Below are 20,979 nucleotides of genomic sequence, written 5' to 3' on the forward strand. Positions count from 1 at the left end.
TTTATGATAATTTAGTTGTAATTTATTTTTTATGTTTAATTATGTAAAAACACTAAAATTATTTATCGCAATAATATTAAAATATTTATTATACAAAAAAAAAAACGTTTAATGGAGCAATATCGAAATAAATTTAAAAATAATTCCATATTTGAAATGCAATCATAATTATGTATGACTATGCGTCATGCCGTCCTGATATTCCAAAATTAAAGATTTACGATAAAGTGTGTTTGATTAAAGTCGTACGGGTGATAATGGCACATAATTTAGCTTCCAAACTGATTATAAATATGATAATCAGTTGGGAACGCGCTGCAGATTTTTTGCGGTCGTGCGCGACGGAGTCAAGGTCGTTCAGTGTTTAAGACGGTTGCACATGGCGCAGTAATATTTAAAGCGTGGTGGTGGCAGTATAGCAAAAATATTACATACATCACTCTTCTTTGCCTCTTCAGGGGTAGGCAGGGGTGTGCGGTAGCTCCTTTGCAATAAGGGACGAGAATAAAAATACTGATGGCCGATGTCTAGAAGTCTAAATGCAACAGATGGGTTGTGGATGATTGCAGTACGTTGAGAATGTATCGATATTATTAATTTAATTAAATTTCCTAAACTAAAGTATATGACATTGAAACCTATACAGTGGAATGTGTCGTGAATATTCCGATTCAAATTTACCAATGCTAATTGTCGTATTCGAAGTTTTAATACACCTATTTGTAGAACGGAAAGTGGTTGAAAATTAAAATAAATTACCTTCTTATATTGATCGTGTGTAGGAGCCCTTAATCCCGTTGCTAACTGCTACCGTATTTAACTCAAACCCATTAATATGCATTAAAACGGCGTTTTATTACAAACCAGCTCATTCAATCAAGTATCTATCAAACCAAATGGCATATAATAATACTGTATAGATATTTTTAATGATAAATTGATAGGAATTTGACGTTTTTATTACTACCTACATATTGTATATATACCTATACTGTTTAATGAAATAAACTTTATTCAATATGCCGTGTGTTTTAGTTTAGTGTATGCGTAGGTTTCTATCGGACTTATTACAACAAAAATACAGCAAGTCTAGAAAGTATTGCTATTAATAGTAGAATAAAAAACGCATGATTTTTTTTCTATTTTTGAGCAAGGCAAAGTGACCCTGCTGCACCTAATGATTGAGGAGAGATGATTACCCCTCGGCAATCGACATAATCATGCAGGCCTGTTGAAACCGGATATACACAGGCTAATCTCGGAACGCGACACGCTGCGCTACTATGGCGAGTTTTAACACCTTGCGTACGGTGGTTGCTATCCGAGCAGATATACAATAAATCCTACCAGCAAAATATCTACCTCCGTAGCTTCAAGATTGTTTAAAAACTTAATTTTGATGTATTTTCAATGAACGCGTCACTAAAGTTCATAATTAGAACTGGTTTAGTTTAGAGATATTGAATTTGGAATCCAATTTAGTTTAAATAATTGTCATTAAGGTCGAGCTAGTTTTATTGAAACGACCGGCGATTGCGGATAATGTCCACAATTAACATGAAGACGTGGTTACGAATGCATGCTCATGCAACATGCACGCCGCTTACCAACCCCTATTTGCATTGAACATAAATGTCATAAGGTATAATGGAGAAGTCATTGGATAATAGATTTTAAAGCGAAGCTAAAGCAAAGACCGAATTCAGTCTAAACTTGAACTAAATAAATATTTGAAACATTAAAAATTATGTTATCATTTTGCGATAAATTTTAGGGATTATGAATTTTGAAGTAACTTGTCATGGGTTAGATCATATATATTTTGTAACAAATAATTCACTTCAATTAAGCGGCGATAGCCTAGTTGGGCGTGGAACGGTCTGCCAAGACGAATGTCCGCAGGTTCAAATCCCAAGGGCACACACCTCTGACTTTTCTAAAAAATCATGTGTGTATTATTTGTGAATTTATCGTTCGCTTTAACGGTGAAGGAAAACATCGTGAGGAAACCTGCACATCTAAGAAGTTCTCTATAAGAATTTCAAAGCTGTGTGAAGTCTACCAATCCGCACTAGGCCAGCGTGGTGGACTAAGGCCTAATCCCTCTCAGTAGTAGAGGAGGCCCGTGCTCAGCAGTGGGCAAGTATATAATACAGGGCTGATATTATTTTTATTATAATTCACTTCAATTGGCTATTTAGGGTATTTTATTATAGTACTTTTTGTCACATTTATGTGACGTAAGTATATTGAATAAACCAAAACTTGATTTTTACGTACTTTTTTGCCGATAGTATTAATACATATAATGAGTAAAAAAAATATAACTTATATGTAACATTTATTTTTTTCCGTAGAGGTATTTTTGTGTCAAGGGCTGTTAAAATTTTTATTATTTAATTTTTTTATAAGTATATAATAACATTTATAATTTATATTATGAACTTTAAATTAGACGAAATTGATTTTTTTTATATTAATAGTATGTAAATTTTGTAAAATGTTAATTGGTGGTCTGTTCTTAGGAAATATTAATATATTTTTTTAATCATTAGTAGTTCACGGTCTCATTAAATTATTAATGAATACGTTGAATACTTTATTGTTAATTAATATTCAGCAATTATTTGCTATGCAAGTATCAATCATAAGTTGGGATAGAAAGAGTATAATTATTAAATCGATACTTCTCGACCGATAATCGATATTTTTGGACCACAATTGAGATATTGATTACGAACAGTCTGATCATAATTGGGTTAGCCTTGCCCCATGACGAGAAATTATAATCGGCGCAGCAAACCATTTCGTTCAAGATAAATACACATATTAATTATTATCATATACGTACAGATAGATACACAAAAACTCGATTTTGAAATGGCAAAACAATAAACATTTATTAACGCGCATTAAAATTGTTGGAGTGCATAAACGCATATCGCATGCCGCATCCGCGAGAGCTCACACCTATTTATAACTGGACGAAAGACCATCGCGTTGGACGGCCGATCGCAATGTATGCAAATGATATGATGACTCCAGTACCGCGGAAAACTTTAAGTACTCCTAAACTATTAACGAATAGGATGTGTGCCCGGATCTCGAAAAAATCTTTTACTGCTTGCATGCAATAAAACTAATTTTATTTACATTTTATAAACATCCTTCTTGAGCTATCCGAATGCCGGGTACGTTGTCTATAATCAAACCCGGATGTGAAAAAAGATAATTCACATGTATTTTCTAAACTGAAATGTTAAATTCTAAATTCAATCAATATAGAAATGAGTTCGTAAAATTCGCAAAGAAACTTCGCGTTAGTTAAACACCGTAATAAAACAAGTTTAAAAATGTCGAAAAATATAAAATGACCGTGTAACCCGAATGTTATTTTTCTCATCGAATTTACTGTCAACCATAAATTTGTCCAATTTAAGTTTGATCATACAGTTTTAACTTTTATATGAGTAGATGACTGGAATAAAAACTCTGATAACATAAAAATACGTAAAACAAGGAATGAAAACGTACACGCATCGCCCATTTTTCAACAATAAAGAGTTGGCATATTTTGAGTTCCAAGTTGTTTTGCAAGTAGAACGGGATCATGGATGTTTTACCATTGTAAAGCAACATTTTTATCGATATTAATATTAGAATTAATGTTGAATTAACTTAAAATCTACATATCACATTTTCCTTTAACTAAATATCACATTTAGTTAAAGGAAAAACTATATGCCTACAATGCTTACTTTCCGAGTAACGCATTTATTAGAATTTATCAATTAAAGGCCATAATTGGGTTTCGGTTAGATATTTGTTAACTTTTGTATTTAGCTTCCATGAATATATACGTTTTTACAATTACAAAGAATACTAGAACTTCTGACTGTTCTAGTACTATTGTCTCTGAATTCTATAAAGCAGTTTTATCAAGTTATTGACGCGTCGGAATGCGTGGTCATAGCTTTGCACTAAGTACTGTTCGCATTTAGGTTCTTTTTAAACTAACTCAGTTTCTTTTTGAAGTTTTTCGAAAGTTTTCCTTCCTGTAACATTTTAACGTGGAGTTTCTACAGAGGCGATCACATCGAGTTAATAAGTTCCCGTTTCGATAGCTCCTGCGTTTTAAACTTTTAGGATTTGAGATAACAAGCTGAGAAAGGGAGACGCCGATTTGGCTAAGTCCACTTTAAGACCTCGTCGGATTACGATCGTTCGATGAAAGTGAATGTCTTAGTTATTTAAGTTTATGAAATTATGCATTTTATTATAGCGTAGCACCTTAGTTCTTTAGAGAAATTCAGATATTTCGTGGTAGGTTATATTTTATATCTGCTTGGATAGCGACTACTATACACAAGGTGTTAAAACCCGCTATAGTGGCCCACGTAAGTGTCTCACGTTCCCGCATATTTGTGTCGACTGTCGAGGGGTAATCATCTCTAGTCAGTCGACATTCTATTGGACCTCTCTCCATTCACCATCAGGTGCAGTGGGGTCATTTTGCCGTGGCAGTATAAAAAAGATATAATGAAACGTAGGCAGTAAATGATGAAATACGTATATAATACTTAATACTCGACTTTAAATTACAATGGATTTCTTTATTATTTTAAATAACCTAAGTTTAAGTATGTAATTTAGTAAACTAAGGTTAACTTATATTTAAGATTTAAAGACCATAGAATTAAGTAATTTTAAAAACTACCTGCGATGGCTCCTAATTGGCTTATGTATTGTGTTCATTTCGTCATATATTTATTGGTTATTAAGAGCTGTGAGTCACCCAAATAAAATAAAAATAAATATGCAATGTAACTTTTATTGAAAGTGATTAAATAAATAATTATTAATAATCTAGCGGCATCAGTTTCTAAAAGCTGTACATGTTTTATTTTGGTAGTAAAATGTAAGTGTACGCACAAACACTGGCATTTTTCGTATAAAAGTTGAACTTCTAAAATGTTGTAGGTCACAGACATTATCGAAATTATCTCGGAAAATTCAACATAAACTTCCCCAGACAACAGTCTACGTCGGCCGCCGACAGCCGAATGAATGGGTTCAGCTCTAAACCTACTACGTTCACAAAACTCACTTTTACGCCGTCAAGTGATGGCTCTCGATCATAAAACATGGTTTGGTTTGCTGTCCTTTTGTTATTAAGTGAGTTTGGAGCCCATGGTAATGCTCTGGGATAACCAATGGTATCCATTATGATTAGACCCTTTTACCGCAATCAGACGAATCAATTAAATGAATTAAGATGTCTTGCTGAGCGGACACGAGTCGCACAAGTACGCTATATTTATTTTATATTCATACATTTTATTTCGTTCACAATCTTTAACTCTTTCACTAATTGTTTAACTGTAGAATCTAGCGATTCGATTAAATCGAGTGATAATAAATTGTAACATCCTTTATTATTTATGGCAAAGGGACTTTTCTGTTAATCTTTTAATAATTATAGATACATTATTTGAGGGAGGGTTGTTGCAATGATATTTTGACAGCAATATGGGTTGGTCAGAGCACATAGTAGTTACCTAATGGATTAATATTAAGAGAGTACAAGCCATAGATTAATTTCTTATATCTATGAGAAATATTGAAAGTGCTGATTGTTAGTCACTTGAAGGCCAACGTTTATAAAAAAAGTCGACCATGGACAGTTATGAATATGGTGTATTTAAATAAACTATTTTACTGATATTATAGCGACTTTTTGGTTATAATTTTCTCCCGACGTTTTGATAACTTTGCAGCCTTCATGGTCTGAGGGGACTGAGGTGTTGGTCATCCAAATACCTACCCACATTTTACAATTATAGAAAATATTAAATTAGTTTTTGTTATTGATAGATAAGTATGGGGTAATTAACTCTCAATAAGTGTTACAAAAGAGCTGTAAACTGTTCCTCACATGACCTAATGTATTCGGAGCGTATTAATGTTCCAAGTTTTCAGCCTGGCCCAGTAAAACAGTGGAAAGTAAGGCGGCACGGCTCATATTTTTTGTCCCACGTAAATTACCGGCAGACCTAATAGTTTTCACGTATTACCCGCGCTGGATTTATCGCTTTCTACTGTTGAGTTATCTGCGAACGGAGCGGATTAACTACCGCTAACTTGACGATAGTTAAGACTGCTATCTCTGGTGTTCCAGGGCGAAAGCTCTTTCCTTTTATCTAAATTGGTCCGCTACCAATAAAGATTCGCCGACGACTGTCGTAAACCATTCGCCCCATACGCTTCATTATGGGGCAAACTTTCAGATATGATGGAACAATTTTATTGTCCACCGATGTCGCGAGATCTCTATCGCAAATGGGATTTGGTGTCGTGCCGTTATCGGACTGTACTTCTTGATTTTAAAATGTAAGCTAAGTTGCGAACTGCTGGCAACATTGTACGAGTATGGCGGATAGATAGAATATTTTGCATAAACTTTGTAACGTTACACAACCCGAGCTCAATGGAGTTAGTTTATCTTGTTAGCAGAGAGTTTTCGATCGTGTATAATTGTATAAATGTAACATGTGCGATATCAAAGTTATCCTTGTAAGCATCAACAAAAAAATTACTATCAAGGCAAAGGTGTAATTTAATGCAATAAATAATTCTTTATAGGAAGTGTCGGTATTATGCATAAATCAAAACTTAAGAAGTTAACGGTCTGCTAATTCATAAATCATTTACAGATTACAAGCAAAACTTAACGACAAAGGCTTAGCCCTTCCCGCTGGCTCCAATAAAGAGCAAATTTAGTCGAATACAGTTATAAATCTCGTCCTAATTGAATTTGTCATAAAAATTGAAAGTTTCCACGCTCCGAGGGCCAGCACTTTACAAACTAGTTTTAATCCATTCTCTGTTTGAAGGGAACTTCTAATTTATTGTGAGTGCTAAGTTTGCTCGTACTATACAGAACTTTGCCCCCAGCGCCACCTTTTGTTTAATCGTTTTATGTGAAACGAAAACGATTGTCTTTTAATGTGCATTAAAAATATTAAGGTCATAAAACAAAAGATCACACGCTAGATATCTTTATATTTGACCGGACTATTTATACGTTCATTCAAGTTTTGTATTTGACCATCGTTGTATTGAAAGTTAATAAAAAATTACGCTCAAACGAAGTTTCTACGATTTGTCTGATATGCTTAACGTTTTTGAAACTTTATTTCATAAAAAAATATAAGTTGATAACAAAAAAACTTTTATTGTTCTAGTTGGCAAAGTAGAGTTGTCCAGGTTTGGAACAATTTTGATATTTGTATATAGAGTAGAACAATCATGATTAGTTCTTTCTTACTCTCAGTGACTATGGTAGCAAGAAACTTAATTACACAAAGAGTCTTTTAAACGCAAAATATATTATAAAAATACTTTATAAGTGTTTTCGCAAATACCAATTCGTAAAGTGATTCAATAAAACTGAACTTAATTGGAGTAAGGTCAAAGTTTCTTATCAAATAATAATTATATTAAGAACTAGGTGTTAATCGCGGCTTCACCCGCGTGAAAAGCCTGTCTTACAACAAAAGTTATCCTAGTAGATGTCAACAAAATAATTGTACTGTTTTATACCTTTTACTTGTGCATGGATTGAACATGGGTTTTGTGAATTACAAAATAAAAAAGTGCGGAAAACAATCGCACATCTGTTTAAAAAATCAGATAAAAAAAGTATTTCTTAACGCATGGAAGCAAATTACTGCAATAAAAATAGCAAATTTCAACCAAATCAGTAAAATTTTAACTGCGCTCAGTTTTACAAGTACAAAAGTCCTAACACTTTCGCATTAAAAGCATTACGAAAAAAGTATGATGGTTCTCTATTATACCGGGACGCTACACATATTCCTTTCACTACTCACGAGCTTCATAAATAACTAAATAATAAATACAAATTTATACAAACCAAGCTGCGTAATCAGTACAAAGGTATTCACGAGTGTAACGTGTTCCCGTAAAAAGTTTTCGCCTGTCCCACCATTTTACGTATTTCGGCCCAATTACCAGTTGAAAGAGTGCCAGGCTCAATAAATCAGTCTACATATACATATTCCTGTACATTGTAACTTCGCTACAGTTTTATACGACAGAACTATGTCAATCTAACTTTTAAGATTATCACTTCCGCGTTCGCCTATCTTACCTGCTTATTTTAGGGTTGCGAGTTGCGAGTCTTTTTATTTTATTTTTATTTTATTAATTTCAAGTAATGTCATAATGGAACAGGTGTGAGAAACCTGTTAAATAAGTACGAAATTTATGTATTTAAACGATTACGCATAAGGTGATTTAATTAAAGAATTTAAATTTCATTAACATAGTCAAATTTGGCATCGGTAATTGGCAATGGAAAAATATACCGATGTCAATTAATTATTATGAATAAAATATGGCGTTCAAAAGTTGTATTCTTGATTGTAATTAATAGTAATGGTCAAAATGATAAATTATTAATTTATATTTTATACACGAAAAATTATTAAATAGAAGTGAGTTACTACTAGGTATATATATTTTATATATTTATAATCTAATTGTGGTTTATTATTATTTTTTACAACCACAGACGGTTGTTACTTTTAAGCATATCTAACTTAATTTATTTATAAAATAAGGTGTATTATTGAACTTTAAAGCACATCAAAATCTTTTAAACCTGGATTCAACGATGAATTAAAACAATTTACATCAAAAATAAATATAAATTAATTAATATCATTGAAAAATAATTAATTCAAGTTGTATTGATATTATAAATTATTACATCGCGCGGCGTACAACCTTGCAAAGGACGCCAGTCCACCAAGTTAGCGAATCTATATTTATCGATGCGGATTATTATAAAATAGATATTTTCCTCACGCAATCGTTGATTTTAAATTTTTCTGTAACCCGTGAGCTGGAAATGAAACGTTAAAGAAGCGCCATTAATTATACCTCAATTTCAATGTAAATATCAACATTCATATTTTGTCACGTGACTTAAAGTTATCATAATACGTGGATTAGATGTACTTCATTAACCCACATTGTTTTCAAATTAAATATTTTCTTTATTTTTATACTGGCTCGTATTAAGTTTGTGTAAATGTTGTTACTTGCGTAAGTCTCGGTCTCTAAATGTCACCGTGGAGCGTGGCGTAGCACAACTCGGTTGATGGAGGCGAAGCGCGAGCGGTGGCGTCGCCGTGGCGCTCGCTCCCCCCGCTGCCAAAAAAAGTTGCAAGTCGGTGGGCGGCGCCGACGAACATTCAAATTTATCGATTGTCCCGCGCGCCTCATTACAACATTCCTCAAAACTTACCCACTCAACAACTTAGCCCTTTCAGAACGTCACTATTGCCACATTACTTTTTATTCTACTCGCGAACGGAGGCCGCTTTTTATGTTAGTTATTATTATCTGTTAAACTTTAAGTGCTTGGCGGCTAACTTTCGATGTCTTCATGATTTACGACTAGCCGTTTGGAAGTGTTTTATCGAGCATAAATGTAACTTCGCTACTTCGTAGATTGAAGGTCGATGAGGGTTATGATCGGAGCGTCAGTGGGTCACTTTTATACAGTTCGTCGATGCGTTCCTTATGCTCTGATCGTAATATAAAGCGGCCAAAACTAATACTGGATGCTGAGTTGAAACATGGCTAACAATAGTAGAAATATTTTCATTCAACTACATTTTCATTCATGGACAAATCGCACTACATTCCCACTTTCTTTTTACGCTGACAACGTAGCATGAATGTAACTTTCAAAGGCTTACCAAATAGTGTTAAGTGGAGGAGTCGAGGCCATATATCTAGCGGAGGAAGGAGCGACGTCGTCGAACAGTAGTTTCGCATCTGGGAGCGGGGCGGGGGCGCGACAAGGGGGGCAATGATCCATTAATCTGGCAGAAGCCCATGTGGCGCCATCCACGTACCTGCCGACGCGACGCACGGACGCCTACCTAACGACACAGATACGTTTCCAACATGTTCCAAACGCGAATATTGCGTGAAAATGTCGATGTATCCACTGTTCAATTAATTGTTTTATGCCTCGCGTATTTCAATTTTAACCAATTTATGATGTTTTTCGTGGGATTAATGTTTTATTAAATTTTCCGTTCCGTTGTAAGTTTTCGCTATTTGTTAGTATAAAAATATATATCCTAAACTTACATAATTTATTTGATAAATTATATAATTATATTAATAATAATATTCTTTTTTTTTATCAATTATTCATATCGTTAATATACAAATATAAATATGCAATATAATACGCGCAATTTTTTTATACAGCAACCTTGACTAACCAAAAAAACTACGATGCTATCCTAAAAGACCCCATAGCGGATACAATTCCCGATAAGATTTTCCGTGTTTTTATTAGTCGTATGTAGGCTCAATGAATAGACCAGCCTCGATATCCGGTAATGACGAAGCTACTACGGCGTAGAATGTAGCTGTAACCCCGTAGATGTTTATTAGGCTACGCCGCGCCGACAGAAATTTCGAGTGATACTTTTTTTGTATGTTTGTTAGTAATTGAATAATAGATCAACTATTATCAAAAACAATCCATTTATTTATTGAATGTTATTTTAATTCAATACTGTTGGAGTGTTTTGCTCGTAACTGTTTTCCACACATGCCCAACACAATATTTTTAAATAAAAATAGTTAGGCTATATTGATTTTCTACATTTTACGAGTGTTAATAATAAACATGGCAGCGAAATATTCTGTTGCATTTGTTTCTTCCTGTACGGTATTCAAACAGAACTTCCAAGAAAAAGCAAGAATGAATAATTATAGCGATGTTTGCTAGTTTATGTCGGACAATTTATATTTTCAAATTTTAAAGTAAACTAATGTTTTCTCTTTATCAGTGGCGGGGTCCATACAACCCTATTCTTGCCGGCTTCCCTTTTGTAATTGATGTTAAATCTAATCACCCTTAGGACGAATTACAGGCCGCATTTATGCATATGAGTATCTATAAGTTGTGTGGGTTGCCTTTCGGAAATTTTCACCCAATGTATAGCAATTCGTAATATCTAACTTTTCCATAATTTTTCAAAATGGTAAGTATTGTACAGACCCATTGCTTATATAAATAAAATTATAGTTGCCGAAGTATAATTGTGGCAGTTTACACGGCAATTCACTAAGTGTATCTGTTATCCCGCCACCGTTCCGTTGGGCACGATCAGCTTAGCTTACGTATTGAAATGTATTGCATACATTACTCAACGCACCTTGATGAATATAAATAATGTATTTGGACTGTGCCCTGATTATTTCAGCGTCCTATTTCGAAGGGAGTGGCGCAACGGGAAGGTCGTGGGATACTTGTCGAGATGTGTGTTTTAGTTAAAATTGTGTGGGTTATTGAATGTTTGTTTTGATCAGAATATAGTGAAAACCTGTTATAGCGACATCGAAGGGATCACTGAATCTGGACGATATATCCGATAGACGTTATAACCGATGCGCTACAAATGGAGTCGTTATAATCGGTATCTATTATAATTTAAATATATTTTACTTGAAAATCACTCCAACAAAACCAAGTTTGAATGAAAAGAAATTAAATGAACTGAATCAAAAATGTATCCAACTTTATTTCGAACAAAATCGAAGTCACCATATCGTCTATTCACCGGTTGAAACATGAGTTTCGTAACAAAAATTTGAATGCGTACTGAGCGTGATGCGTCACAGGATAGGAAAACCGCGGTGCGCTGGTCTCCGAGACTTGCAACCATGCACGAACACCGACGCAATATTTCAATCCAGGAATTGACACATCGCCTCTCTCTTAGCTGAAACTTTGGCGAGAAAACTTTAACCTGGCATATTTACTTAGGATCTTTTCGAAACACAACGATAGCTTGACGAGTGAAAAGTTTTATTCACATAGATAGGTCGTGCTCAAACCGGTGGAAGTTTTCACATAAATTGGCGGTCATTCCACGCGAATATGCTGACTGAGGGGGTAACAAATATGCCAACTTGGGTTGTTATAACAGCGATATGTAAGTTCTGTGATACTTCGCCATTAAGTTTATGGAAACTACCGGCGAGATTACATCACACTTTCTGAAAGCTTTATGTAATTCTTTCGTTATCTATCGCCGTGAGCTGCGGATATATTCTCATTCGTCTATTAATCAAGAAGACGGATTCACCGTCCGCTATACAAACGGGACGCAAATGTTCAAGTGAAAAAATCCGAACGCAATCTGTCAAACTGCTCCCTAATTCTAATTTAATTAGCAAGGAAGTTTTCACGCGTGGGAGGAGACCGAACGACAATGACGCGTTAAAATGATTAATTTTTGTGGAAGTACCGGATAGTACGGTCTCGAGTTCGCGTTACCAGCGGACGATTAATCTTTTTTTGCACCATTGTACAGGGATCCCGGTATTTTTTCTGTCTTACAAAACCATTAACTGCCGCATCTAGTTGGTACTTCGGCTCTTGCCGTCGTCATCGTTAGACCTATTGAAGGATTGAAAAGGTGTTTGCGTTCTGCGGCAAAATAGGTCTCCCCTCGGTTTTAAATCTTCAAGATCACTTAGGCTTCGATAGTGATTGTTCGAGAAAAATGTTTTAATCTTCCATCGTCATTCGCTAACAATGAAGCGGTGAGCGAATTTTATACAGTCATTCCTTGTTCGTTCATTTGAAACATTATGTTAGAAGCCTTTTGTGGATACTGCATTTACATAAAGCGATATAACGTTGGGGCTGCATTTAATAAAAACTGACACGTGTGCGAAAATTTCACAACTTGCGTACTTCCTTAACTGGTTGCAACAATTTACATAAATTTGATGACTGTTATAATATTTGCTTTAAATAAGGATTGGGTATTAGCATTTATTACAAATAACTTGGCAATCGTGTCTATTTATATTTCTTCAAATGTCACTCATTGATGCTGCTAAGGTGGGGTCAAGAGCATATTGTCCGAATTTAGATCTGGGTGCAGGCCAACTGTTCCGGCTTGGGACGGGCGCGAAACATAAATCTAAATCCCTTTTTACTGCTAAAACGCGATTAGCTATTTGTCGTGGTATTATTGCAACAATAAGAGATATTGCATCATTACTTACATTTTATAACTCACGAATAACCAGCCATTGGCCACTGTGTTTAATGTTGTGGAGGTCGTGATTGTTTCTTGCTTATTTATTCATTTAACATTGATCGGTTTTGTGCGAGTATATCGTGCAAAAGTAAATGTTGCGCTTAAATTTACCGATTTGGAACAGAATTTCCCAACAAAGGCCTTTATGGTTAAGTCAATGTCATTGTCACATGTTTTAATTACAATAATCCATAATTAATGTAATCATTTTAAAATGTTATAAAACAATAACAATAATAAGCAAGCGTGAATAATTCCGATTTAATTTACTCATTAGGTAATACTGAAGGTCGATATTTCTATTGTACAAAATGCAACGTGATATTGGCGTGAAGTCACTGGACCTAATTATAAGATAAGTGGTATAACCGAGGCCGAAGATAAGCGGACCTTCCGTTTTCACTGCCATGTTCATAAGAATAATATTTCTGTACATCGGTTCAGCTTGTTATCATATTGTAATGTTCTTACATTAGCTTCCGTTGCACTTAAATATGAACCGTATGTGGAGTCCATGATCTGCAGGACTAGGACAACGGGTTATCGAAACATCCGCGTTTATTAGTATAATACGCGTAATTAGTTTTATTATATTATAGTTGTTAATTGATAAATACCTTTTATTGGATTTGGAGAGATAAATAAGTACATGTCGGTATATGGAAATTTCTTCCTCGGTAATGACAGTGTGCTGTATGTCAGCTACACAATAATTATAAATATTAATTCAATGCCATCTTGCATATTTTTGGCATCGAATTCAAATTTTCATTATACACGTGGATATGTTTTAGTTAATACGTTCCCGGTAGTTAATTTATTTACAAGGTCCAAGACATTTTTAAATAAAATAAAATACCTTATTTATTACGTAGGCGAACTAAGTTAATGGACTGACATAAAATAAAATTCAAAATAGAAAAATATAATTAAATAACGCCGTACAGCGTTTTATTTTACTGTCAACTTTTTTAAATATATATTATACAATAATCCTTAATCGTGACTTAAGGGAAATAATCTTAACCAGTTTTAAGATACCAATAGAGACGGAAGAAATGTGATAACCACTTCATCATCAATCGTAAAAATTCAATACAAAACTCGTAAAATGTTACATTTGTCTATCGATCATTAGATTTTGTTAGCACAGTCTGAATTGCGATCTGTACAACTTACACCTCAAGACATTAGCTGCTACATTAACGTGATTTATACAGAATCCACATATAAATCCAAAGACCCGTCCTATGGAGCACGCCTGCCGAATTTCTCTTCCTTTTATCTTACCCCACTTTTACAAACTATTTATCTTGTTTTATTTATACATTGTGACTTATACAACTACTAGCGACCCGCCCCGGCTTCGCACGGGTGCAATGCTGATACTAAATACACTACAGAAAAACTGTGAACGTTGTATATAAAACATAGCGGCCCGCTCTGGCTTCGCACGGGCACGCATAACAAAATAACAGTATTTCTCCCCTATTTAATGGATGTTATTATACATATAAACCTTCCTCTTGAATCACTCTATCTATTAAAAAAACCGCATCAAAATCCGTTGCGTAGTTTTAAAGATTTAAGCATACAAAGGGACATAGGGACAGAGAAAGCGACTTTGTTTTATACTATCTAGTGATGTCAGATACGGTATTGTGTATGTTAAAAATGATTTTATCTATACTAATATATAATATAGAGTTTGTTTGTTTGTTTGAACGCTCTAATTTCAGGAACTTTGTTTTTTTTCTCTTGTGTGTTATAGGCTACTTTGTATTACGGGATTTTTTTTTATCCCGGAAAAACTTTTACACGCGGTCGGATCCCCAGGCAAAATCTAGTTAACAAACAGGGAATTGTAACATACACAAGTCTTTGACTTTCAATGTTAATAAAACAGATTATGCATTATTATTAAAGCAATATATTTTATTTGTATCAATTCAAGCATATAAATGTTTTACTACATTATGTGTTTACATATTATCTTGCCATCTTTTATATTTAAATAACAGCGACATTAATAAAAAAATCATGTATTACGTAAATTCATATAAGAATATAATCTAATTTAAACCAGATACAACCAGCTGTATTAACAACTAATTTAATGCTAATAAGCTTATCAATAAATTCTTAGTTAATTAACGGAACGATTATAGTTGTTTCACTAAAATAACATTTTCACTGACTTATTTCAAGTTAATTTTGAAAACATTTACTTGAACCGATGAATATATTTCTTGGCGTGGTTACGTGACTGGAATTATTTTGCAAACAAATTTTATTACAGTTCTATTATTAAGGCTTATAAATACCTTTAATTGATTCTACAACTTTTAAAAGGTACAAAGTTTTCACGTATTCGAGGAAAAGTAAAGTTACTTAAGACAAATTGACTATTGAAATAAAATAAAATTGCTGATTTTATCGCGGTTTTTATATTATAACTAGCTTTTGCTCGCGGCTTCGCCCGTGTGAAGGAGTTTTCCGGGATAAAAGTTCCACTATATAGTATTCCGGGATAGTAACCCATAAACTTCCTAGGGTTTTAAACTATCTCCATACCAATTTTCGTTTTGTTATACCATTTTTTATGTCACGTCCTACAGGAACGGGATAAAAAGTATCCTATGTCCGTCTCCTAGTTCTAAGCTACCTCCCTACCAATTTTCAGCCAAATCAGTTCATCCGTTCTTGAGTTATAAATAGTGTAACTAACACAACTTTCTTTTATATATATAGATTTTCACCGAACGTTTCGCAAATTGACTAACCTAGAATAGGGTTGCTGAATATACCTCTAAACTGTAGATTTTGAAATGAAATATAATTTTAGGTACAGTTCTATCGTCGTCTAGAGAAAATTGAATCAAATTATTTTGTCATACTTGGTCACCTAGTTAAATCGAATTGGAACAAACAAGACAGCTAATGAGACGCCTTAACCTCCCACGTGTCAGGTGAAAACCAGAAATTCCTAATGACGTATTCAAATCAAGCCTACGCCGCGATCCGACCGCGACAACAATCGAATTACGAAAATTCCAATGTTTTATTAAGTTAAACTTTGCTTCGGCAGGCTCTAAGTGAATTTATTCGTACTTAGTTATCGGGGAAAAGTCATCTTTCTAACGTTTCGGTAAGTTGAATAATTAAATTTGTCACCGGCGGATGTCACGTCAGTGGATTTTCTTCGGAAATTTGTTGGGGTCGCCGCGTTTCAGCCCCCGCGCTGTGCCGCGCCACTCCGACGCCCGTTATTGTCAAATCGCGATTCTCTAATTTGAATTATTTATTATTTGATTTCACACGGAGATTTCGGACTGAATTTTTAACTTTAGACATAAATCATAATTATTTGCACTGATGAGTTTTTTTCTGAATGATTGATGTTGGAACACGCGAGATTCTTTCTCAAATACGATGAATGTATAATTGATGCTTCATTTCGCATTTTAATACATCATTAAACTAAAGACCTTCAACTTTCAAATTAATCGTAGTTTTATACATTTAGTTTTTAAATCATTTACTATGAGCCTGGGAAAAATTATCAGAAACTATATATTGGTAATGGACTCCATTGTATTCACCCAAATAAACACAAGGAATACGAGGTTACAGTGTTACGTAAAACACGTTCGAGGTTCCGTAGGTGTTCCATAATTTCATTCATCTAATAACAGTACTAAATTTTTATATGCGCATACATTGGATTGTGTCGCATTTCGAGTGAGGACATACAGGGCGCCGAACACATGCACGAGAAGAACCGAACACGATTTATCCTGATTTTAGAAAAAATATATAGTTTTAAACTTATTTATAAAAAGGATTTTATATGTTAAATATTGTGAGTAAATAAACAGAGGGAAATTCACTTATTACAGAATATAGAATAAAAAATGTAAACAGTACTTAAGCTATGTAAGTGTATACTTGGAGGTATGTCTCAATTATTCTACGTAGTGTGTGATATAAATATTATAAAAATTAATAATAGCGTAAAAATATGTGTGGAATGGAACAAAGTATTTTCCTTAATATTTTTGCAGGTGTGGCTGATAGCATCATACGTCGCGGTTTTTATTTTAAAAGGCATTTTCGTCCATTGTTCCAATGTTAAACCTTAGATACTACGAGTATAATGATTTAAAATACGTACATATTATAAAAAAAGTCCGCAGCGTTTGTCTCAACGTGATAAATCCAAAAACTACCGAAAAGATTTCGATGCCATTAGGTTTGGAGATAGTTTTAGAACCTGGAAATGAAATAGGCTTCTTTTTATCCCGCAAAAACTATGTCACGCGGGAGAAGTCGCGAGCAAAAGGTAGTAGTACAAATTATAAAAAAACCTGTTATTAATCAAAAATATTTATAAAACTTTTAAAACTCTACGGAATAATTAAAACGACATTTAAAAAAATCAAATTTTTAAGGCAGAGCTATTTGGTTCACAAAATTAAATTATTAATTTTCATTAAAAACTACCTTACTAATCCCCCATACAGTTGTACTATCAACAATACCACCGTTAAGATTTGATGTCAGTATTAATACTGCGTAATAGCGGAACATTAAAATTCATTGGTAAGTTCTGTCATGTGAGCGCTCAGTATGTCACCCTAACTGAATAATCGCACTGAATTATTCAACAATCCTTTCCGGCTATTCCACCGATACGATATTCTACGTATATACTAGAAACTTACATTTTGAAATTGAATGTACTTAGTGTTAGGTGCAAATAGGGATTTTATTATTATGAGATATAGCGTCGGAATTAGAATGTTTTAAAAACAGTTGAAAATTTCAATGTAGATATAATTTATTGTTTCAATTATTATGCAATAATTGAGTGTCGGGTTTATCATGGAGGGTACGTAAAAAGATCAGTAAAGGATATCTTAAAATATACCAAATTTAAGGAAAACCTTGATAAAATTTGCAAGTATGATAAGTTTTTACACGTAACATCCATTATTATGCAATCAGATGAGATATGCTTCGAAAATTCCTAGTAATTGTTATCAACTTATAAACGCAATGATCTATCAACTTATTATGACAGCAGAAATATTTCATGAATAAAATTATTTCATAACTCATTATCCTCTTTGTTACGCCATTATCCATTATTGAAATATTTTATTAAACCTCCTTCGATATAATTTGAAGTAACAATAATTTTGAAGCCTAAAAACATCTCTATTACAGACAGTTACTAATCAATCCCGTCATTCGACAGCAGAAAACAACAGGAGGCCATAAACTACGGAAATCATAAGCCAGTTCGAAGATTGCGTAACGCCGAATAATGGTGGTGGAAATTCGACAAAATTTAAGTCGGTGGAGCATTAAAGGGGACCGTAGACGGCGTAGACTGTTAATTCACCCCATAAGGGTCGCATTGGCGCCAAAGATCCTGCCGTAGAGAAAATTCTAAGTACGATGTCTTGCCGCCCCGGCTGCGCGCGACCCGCTTGCCGTCTCGCGCTAACTTTACTAGAAACGTCATTCATTATTTGGAAGAAAGTTATTTGAGCTCGTTTTTTTTAAAGCTTGGTTTAATGGGGTTTTTATTTTTAGCACATGACAACCCCACTGTATTATGGTACAATGTACCTATAAATACGTTATTTAATTTAATAGCATAGTCTTAATTTTAGATAGGTATTAAAAAATAAGTCGACTCACTGCTGAACAAGTGTTAATAAATTACAAAATTTTATAGCGATCTCTGATTTTGGCTTAGATAAAATACTTTAAATCAGACCTACGTCCGTACGTAATTTGAGCTCGTAAAATTATGCGTATATTCAAGTAACTTAGGAGTTTTTTATGACAGTTCGAGTCATTATTGGTCATAACCGATAGATTTTATTAATTAATTAGGTTTTATTAATTACAAATGCCATCGTATAAAATACCGGTTATCTAGATACACAAAAAAATAATTACAGAATTGTAGGAGTAATTACTATAATGGGTAGTTCATGACTTAATTAATGATTATAAAATCAACAGATCGCGTGCCATTAGATTATACGTCTGAAACTACAAAGTAACCGACGCTGTCGCTTCGTGTTGTTGTATATCGCGTGTTTCAGTACAGAGTGCCGTATTCACCACCCGTTCAATCTTCGCCGGAGCGTGCAAAAATACGACCGTATAAACCATAATATATACCCAAAAAATTCACCAAAAACAGGTAAACCACAACAGAGCCCAGATCTCACGTGCGTGATGTCGCAGGAGCAGAAAATTCGATTAACTTTAGCTGCCAGTCAGCAAACTATATAATTTACTGCCCATAAATTATATTCCTTGGATTATTATATCGGGTGTATTAATGTTCCGCCGTATAATATAGGAAGATATTGACCTGATATATGTCATAAAGATAATTCAAGGATGAGATTCTTTTATGAAAATATAACTTGTCAACTAAACAACGTAGACGTACATGAAAATGTTCACGAGCAATTTTTTAAAAAGGGTTTTTCATCACGTTTGTCTGTAAAGAGTAGCCTCTGCTTGACAAGTGAAGCTGACGAGTTTATCTTGTATGCCGATACCATATATTTTCACATTTGACTCGTATTTCTAAAACTCGAACTGGACTTTTTGTGACCGATTTCTAGATGGACGCAACCACGTGAAGGATAACTCGAACTTGTCACTTTTATAGCTGACGTAATTCATGGTAAGGGCTTTTGGCGACAAATCCATCAAAGCGTCGACAGGCCATTTGTTGCGTGTGTTTTCACGCTTGATAAATCGGGAGACTTGTCCACATTTACTGGATTTATGTTCATGTCCAATTGTTGTACAATACACTTAATTAGAGTAATATAACTGAGTTTTAATACGAGTTGAGTTCGTGTGAAAGATTAACGACTTTCCAAAATTAAGTGTTATTAATGCGTTATAAATTACAAAGTATTGACGAATTTTAATCATTAAATTTGACAAGGAATAACATTTTCTTAAGAGCAATTTAGATTATTATAAATCTCTATGCACTAAACACTAAATTAAGTAGATACAAAACTACATATTAGTAAATAATGTTAAATCGATTTGTTTATGTAGTTGGCAAAAGCAATGTCCATCAGGTACTATTAACTTGATATAGTGTACTATGTGAATGGATGGCCCGGGATTTGGTTGTGGTTAAATTATTTATTGCTCTAAAATTTAGAACAAAACAGTTAATGCAGAACAATTAATTTCATTTCATCAATACATCACGGTTTAAATTATTATAGTATTTCTTAAACAGTATATTAACTCCTGCCACTTTTAAATTACATTTGATACAACGCAATTTAGTCATCGTCGCTCGAAACACCTAAAGGAATAACATCGAGGACGCCATGAATTTCATATGGCGCGTTTTAAAAGTCCGATAGGTGTTTGTTACAATTCTCCATGGTGAAACGGGACATCGCTTCACCACCGACGTGCATCGCACCAAAACATGTCATCTAAATTTCTATGCGCAAGAGGTTTCAACTTTTTCTTACCGATGCCATAAAATTTGAGTGATTTACGTAGTATATAGGGGTATCTGAGAATTTATGTATAACAACGGCGGGATTGCGGCGTTTCTGTTAAATTACGCGTGAAAATCGCGACGAAATTTTTCATTCCACACGATATGACCTTGCGTTTTTTATTTGTAGTATCGTTCGAGAAGCCACATACGTATTTACGCGCCGCCGTATCGTAGTATAGTGTAAGTGGCATTTCTCACGGGACACGCAGAAAATTATTTATGGACTGTTTTATA

General features: G+C 34.0%; 1 protein-coding gene across 1 annotated transcript in view; it reads left to right on the top strand.

The window, feature by feature from the left end:
* The window catches only part of LOC115446141 (forkhead box protein O), a 106,206-nt gene that overhangs the window by 66,049 nt on the left and 19,178 nt on the right, over positions 1-20,979 (top strand).

The sequence above is a fragment of the Manduca sexta genome, chromosome 20, assembly GCF_014839805.1.
Source record: "Manduca sexta isolate Smith_Timp_Sample1 chromosome 20, JHU_Msex_v1.0, whole genome shotgun sequence".
Lineage (NCBI taxonomy): Eukaryota > Metazoa > Arthropoda > Insecta > Lepidoptera > Sphingidae > Manduca > Manduca sexta.